Source organism: Pteropus alecto, unplaced genomic scaffold, assembly GCF_000325575.1.
Source record: "Pteropus alecto unplaced genomic scaffold, ASM32557v1 scaffold87, whole genome shotgun sequence".
Taxonomy (NCBI): Eukaryota; Metazoa; Chordata; class Mammalia; order Chiroptera; family Pteropodidae; genus Pteropus; species Pteropus alecto.
The window spans coordinates 3,635,549-3,642,329 of record NW_006443225.1 but is presented as its reverse complement, the minus strand read 5'-3'; the positions used below and the strand labels follow the sequence as shown (position 1 = coordinate 3,642,329).

General features: G+C 38.5%; 1 pseudogene; it reads right to left on the bottom strand.

The window, feature by feature from the left end:
- Window positions 1-757: 757 nt before the first annotated feature.
- On the bottom strand, window positions 758-876 carry LOC112472663 (annotated as a pseudogene).
- Window positions 877-6,781: the final 5,905 nt, after the last annotated feature.

Here is a 6,781-nt window from a genome sequence, read left to right as displayed (position 1 = left end):
CCCCCATCATCAGCCTCATTATTTCTGCCCTCTGAGTTTCAGGTTCCTCATCTGTGAAGTGAAGAACATGTAGTCAATGGTCTCCAAGTTGCTTTCAGTTCACATACGATCTTAATTCACGCTAAGGTAGTCATGCTCCCCACTGTCGACCCTGGGGAATTTTTATTTAACAAGAGCCTAAAAGTTTTGGTGTCTTGCCCCAAATAATTAATATTATCTATAATATAAAGGAATCTAAAGGGGTACTTTAGAGCATCCCACGAATTATACCTTTCCCCACACATGTACTTCTAAGCATGAAATCTCCTTCTGCATAAGCAAGGGATGTGCGTGAAACCTCTGTACTGATTATCTAATCAATTCAAAGATTCAGTTTTTAATGATCGCTTACTACATGTTTTTCAATGATAGATGTTTTAGAAAATTGCAAAAATTTTTGGAGAGAATTCTGTGACTACCAAGCAGAGGAAAACAGGAATAATTCTGTATGGGACTTTTGTCAAGATGCAACACCTTATTATTTTGAAACACAAACTATTCAGGCAGGAAGCTAATACTTTTAGAAATTCTCCAGAATACTCCCAATGTCTTGAAAAATTCCAGTCTCAAAATTTAAAAGGCAATACTTACAACAACCAAACGTAGTTTCTAATGTCTATTTTCTTTGTCATTTTTTTTTTAGGTGAGGTACCCCTTGGTTGACCTTACAGATTGCAAGGACCTTGTCAGCTTACAATCCCTTATTTTTTATTTTTTACGTCTATAGCACCTGGTCTTCCTAGGTGGTCTCCCATCCAAGTATTAACCAGGCTCAACCCTGCTTAGCTTCCAAAATCAGACAGGATAGGGCTTGTTCAGGGTAGCATGGCCACAGACTTCTTTGGCATTTTTTGAAGCAAAAATGACTATTATCACATGAACTCACTTCATATATCCTACAAACTAATTAAAATCAGTCTATAAAGTGATAAACTCCTTCAGAATTGGATATAGTCACATTCATTGAAAAGACAGATAGCCAGCCACAATCAAGTAGTTGGGAGAGACAATAAACATTTTAAATCATCAAGAAATTGTTTATATTTTCTTCTTGATGGGTTCATATGTCTTATCTCATCTATATTTATTTCACTTCCATCTCAAGTTTCTTGGGGGCAAGGACTGTGAGATCTATTGCGTTTGCATCCCTCCATGACAGAAAAGGCAAAGGATCCCAATAAACAAGGAGTCCCAAGAGACCTTAGCAACTTCAGGCAGATGACTTTGCCTGGTAGCTGGAGGTCCAAAGGCATTCTGATGAGGTCAAATGCAGGGTGACTAATTGCAGTTTGCATTGCAAAAGTTGAAGGCAATGTGCCAATAACCCATCCCTGTTTCCCAATGTCACATGAACAATCGTAGAAGAATTTTCAGGTCTTCTCTGTGGACTTGCAGGGAAAAGACAGCTCCCTGGATTGCCCACATGGAGAACTCTGTTGAAGACTTTTCTCATGCCCTCTCTGAGTCTTCCTGGACCTGATAGAGAAAGAGGAAGTGTGTGAGCCAGAGGGCGCAGCAATTTCCAGGCACTCTTTCACCTAGAACCAAGTTGATCTTGGAGTAACAAGAAAGAGTAGGTCACAAGGATATAATGTTCAGGGGGAAAGAAGAGTTACCAAAAAGAAAGGAGCCTCAAATTGAACACAAAGTTTACGTCTGAAAGGGTATGAGGTAAACAGAACCCTGAAAATACCATCTGCCTTCATATAACTTATTTCCCAAAAAAGTGCCTTCCACTGAGCCCCCTTTTTATTTCTTATGTAGGAAACACACACACACACACACACACACACACACACACACACACACACACACTCGTCAACAGCATAGCCCCAGCAGTACAGCACAAGTCTCATTCTATTAGCCTCGTCTATGTCTTAGTATAAATTCTTCATTGAACACACACTTCCTTTCTCTTCTATTACTTTTTCCTGAGGAAACTGCCACCACTTAGCCCTGGTCACAGAGTCGTTTGTCTTCTCTTGCCTGGTGTATATGGACAGGGTCATGGGAGAGTTTACTTCTCTTCGAGTGTTAGGAGAAGAGTCTGAGTTTTGTTGTGCTCCATCCAGCCAGAGATTGGCCACACGCCCTGTCACCCTGCCAACCGCCTTTCATTTTTGTAGGGCACTTACACCCACGTGTCTTTGCAACAGCTATAAGTTAGACAGCCTTCCCTTCTGCCTGTTCAGAGTTTCCTGGAGACCCAGAGCATGGGGTGCATCTAGCCCCTCTCTCTGTCTCGCAGATGTCAACACCTCTGTGTGCTGCATGGTGTCTGGCTAGAACTGGAAGGGCCAGCAGTGGTGGTCTCTTCTTCTACGTGCTGACAGCCTCTTCTCACCAAATATCCTTTGGAAAATTTGCAGCTTTTCTTGCAACTCAGAAGTAAAGTTTTGGAGTTCATGAAGCCTCCTCAGTCTCCAGCTATGACCAAACCTGGCCTTCGCTTCCCAGAGCTCATTCAACATCCGCTTGCGGGAACCTTCCACACCAGGTCACCCCTCGCCCTTTTAAAAGTATCTCAAACATACATTTCAGGCATTTTTGAAATAATTAGCTTACTGAAATGGGGTTGGAGGGTGGACCTGGGGATTCTGAGCTTATAAATATTTCTTTTCTCTTTCTCCAAATGATGCGTTGTACCTTTCAATGGAGGGGGACGAAATTCCAAGAGACCAAAATTATATTTTTAATTTGGTCGCTGCCTACAGTTTTCATGGGCTAGCCACTTTATGTTTTCAAGTCTAACCTGCTCTCTGATCTAGCCATGTAATTATAATAATAACATCAATAATAATAAGGATAATAGTAATAGTAATAAAAACAACACTTCTGTGACACTAATTATGTGTAAGCTCAAATCCTCATAGCAATCCTAAGAAATACTATCCTCATTTTACAGATGGGTGAGTGAGACATAGAGACGTTGAGTAACATACCCAAGATCATACAGCTAATAGGTAGTAAGCTGAGATGCTAGCCCAACATCCAGGGCCAGAGTCTATGATCTTAGCCACTACTGAGACTTGAAAGCTTCATGTTCCAAACTGAAAGGTGTAAGGATTTGCTGGGCGATAAGGGAGAAAGTGGTAAAAATTAAGATAACAGTCACAGATGCCTCTGTCTCTCCCTAAAAATCAATTATTAAGTTGTACTTTGTAACCCGGGTGTCATCTAGTCCTCTCAGGATCCTAAGATCTTGGCTTGAACCCCCAAATTTCTCAACATGTGATATTTGAAGCACTAGCCGTGATTTATACAAATTTCTAGGTGCTTATATCATCATAGAGTATTTTGCCTTTTGATTTCCTGTTTCTGTGATGGCACAAAATAAAATCTACTCTCGTAATATATTTGTGAACATATGAAGCTATAACAAAAAAGGAACTGTTCGTGAAAATGTCATTGGGTCGCTCTCTTATTTTGGTACTTTTTTGACCTGTTTTAACCTCTGCCTTTCTCTTGCATCCTCTTTCTCCTCCTCACTCTTCCTACCTCACCCCAAAATATAACAAATCCTTAGCAAGATTTTTGTGCTGCTTGAGCCTGCTCTTGAAAATCTCACCCTCGACTCCAAGTGGTATATCAAACAAAGAAATCATGATGTCAACTGTTAAGATAACATGTGTTATGCCTCATTACGTTTGATAATGATGCAAGTGTGAAAAAGAGAGAGAGGCGTGATTGCAAAGAACAAATTCTTAAGATGCAAGAGAATGTCTAGGTCTAATGCAACCCATTATTTCATGTTAAGCCCCACTACATAATTCCAATAAAAAGTCTAGAATTAAGCATCTTGGAGGAAGGGACATGGAGGTGAATAGGATGGACCAAATAGCCCCTCGTGAAGGTGACCTTCTAGAAGCAGAATGGACAACAAATCAGCAAATGAACATACAATACAGTGCCAGGCAAAGATAGTGCCATGAAGGAAGCCAGAGAAGGTCAGGGGAAGGAAAGTGAAAGTGTCGGAGGTGGCATTCTGAATAAGGTGGTCAAAAAAGACACCTCTGAGAGGCTAGGTGGGCAGAGAACAAGCATAAGTAAGAGAGTGAAACATGTGTGTATCTAGGGAAGAACATTCTGGAGGCAGCTGTTCCAGAGGGACCAGCACCTACAAAGTCCCGAGGGGAGACCAAGGCTGACAGAAGAACATGGCTATAGCTGAAAAGACTTCAGAGAGCCATGCCTGTTCAGTGCAAAAAGGAGCAAAAGGGTTTTGACCTTCTTGCCCATATTTTTTTTTTAATCAACTAAATACCTTGAACATATGATTTTATATAGCTATATCTTTCCCTCTTAGACCTAAGCGCAGAACTTTATATTTGCTTATATTTATTCTTTATAGTTTTATACTTATATTTGTTAATTTTTTGCCAAATTTAATCCACAATAAAAAAATTTCAATAATAACTGCATGATTTCTTCAAATTATTAGATTACCTGAGAATTTGACCAACCTGCTCCCATGCCTTCATCCACAATACAGATGAAATTTCTGCAGACTGAGGACTTGCTCTAATTAATTACCATTTTATTAGAGGATGAGTTCTTAATGGTTATGTAGCATAAAGTATAATGTATTAGCCAATGCCCTGATGGCAGACATTTAACTTCCTCCTTGAAACACGCCCCTGTGCATGTGGCTTTGTGCTCCCCTCGTCACCCGTCCCTAATCTCCTCTTCCTCTTCTCCTTACAAGGTTTTCCATTTCCACTCCCCTGGATGCTGATGCTCTGTGTTTGCTCAATAGGTTCTCTGGGAAGCTTTAAAAAATACTATTCAAAGGTTTTAAGCAGGACATGACATGACCCAATTCACATTTGAGGGAGATCGGTATTGCTTGATGCAGACCTCCTGAGCTGGACCCTCACCCAGAAGGAAGTTCTGAGAGGGAATCTATTAGTCACCGTCTGATTCACAAGTATTAGCTCGGAGAGTTTTTCTTTAGATTTCTTGCCCAGGTTGACCTGACCTCTTCTGTCTATGCGTATTTGAATAAATGTATGATACTAGCTAGTATTTATAGACCTAAGGAATGTGCTGACAAGTGAAACAGGAACCACAAAAATGAAAAGAAACAAAGGGAAATTATGAGTAGTAAAATAGAAGCAGCCTTATAATATGTACGTAGAAGAGAAATAAATTGTATGAAATCGACCGGAATTAGAGTAGTAAGAGTAACCAGTTACTAGCAATGATACCTTAAAAGGAATTGAAAAATAGAAATGAAAACGAAGGGAGTCAAATTTGACACAATTTTAGATACAAAAAAAATAATAATAATGTCTGATGAATTCTCTGGATATAAATGCACCACGTTATCTCCAAGAACAGTTAGTTCTGGAGGGGTTTGGGGAGGTGGACAGAATGGAACTGCCAAATGGTAGCTTCTCTTTGACAAACCAATTCTCGTTTTTACAGCAAAACCAGCAGTTAATTTTGAAGCATTTCAGCAGAGATTGGAACTCTTTTCTTCAATAAAGCTAAGACAACTGTGGAAAAAGAAGAAAAAAAAAAGATGCAGAGATAAATGGCAACTCGCAAGAAGAGCAAAAATTTAACATTAAGATAATAACCCTTTCATAAAATTGCATAGAAAAATAAAAGTAAGTTGCTATATTTTTGTTCATAGCCCAACAGGGACATCTATTTTGATATTCTACTCTCCAAGAAATGCTCAAGCATAACCTGATCGCTGGGAGTCTGATTTTTAACAACAAACTCCACTCCCAGAGTGGAACATTTTCAGTGCAAGAAGGTTTTTGTCATAGTTTGGTTTGATTTGGTTTGATATTAACAAGCCTAAGAAATAATTGTTTTTACTCTCTTCCTTCTTTAAAACTGAAAACCTGGATTCTGTCTTCTTATTTAAATATAATCTTTGAACAAAAAAAAACAGATAAGAGGTTAATTAATTGATCAGAATACCATCCCCTCACATTGAACACTTACTTGTAAGTGGAGAGCTTGAAGCATCTCAGGTTTTAGATTTTTAAAGCATCAAAAGATTAAATGAGAAGGTTATCCATTGAGCCAGATTTTGTAAGACTATACAAATTGTCAAAATAATCAGGAGAAAAATAATAGTCAAGTATGACATCAAGAAGAAAAAGGGACATAAAATTCCATGGTTTCTTGCAGACAGGACTGGCTATGCAATCTGCTGGGCCCAGTGCAAGATGAAAATGTCAAGCTCTTGTTCAAAAAGCAGCACAAAAGTGCCATTAAAATCTATTAAAATATAAAATTTTTTCTTTCTTTCATGACTTGTCATGGTTTTTTTGTTTTTTTATTTGCTACTTAGTGGTGTTCGAGGTAAATAAAAATTAAAAATTTTAATTAGTGGAAATTTTACTATCCATCTTTATATTGTCCAATATTAATTTTAAATGCAAATATGAGAACATTAACTCATATGCAGAATCACCAAATTACACAATCCGCATTTCATAGCACCTACTTATGTACTGTTACCAGAACAGTGAGAACACTGCATAAAACTAAGCCGACTGTTTTTATGTCACTCTTTGATATGCACATACTCTGTGAGCACTCATGCTTTTCTTCTGCTTACAACTCTTCTTCACTTTGAAGTTATCCATGTTCACAGTAAAGAGAAAATTCTAAGAAAATTGCTTGTACAACATTTCTTCCACCTTCATTATAATTCAAGAATCCTTTAAAATAATATTGGACTGTAATTTGATAATGCAACCAAGCACTACAGGTAAGGAAG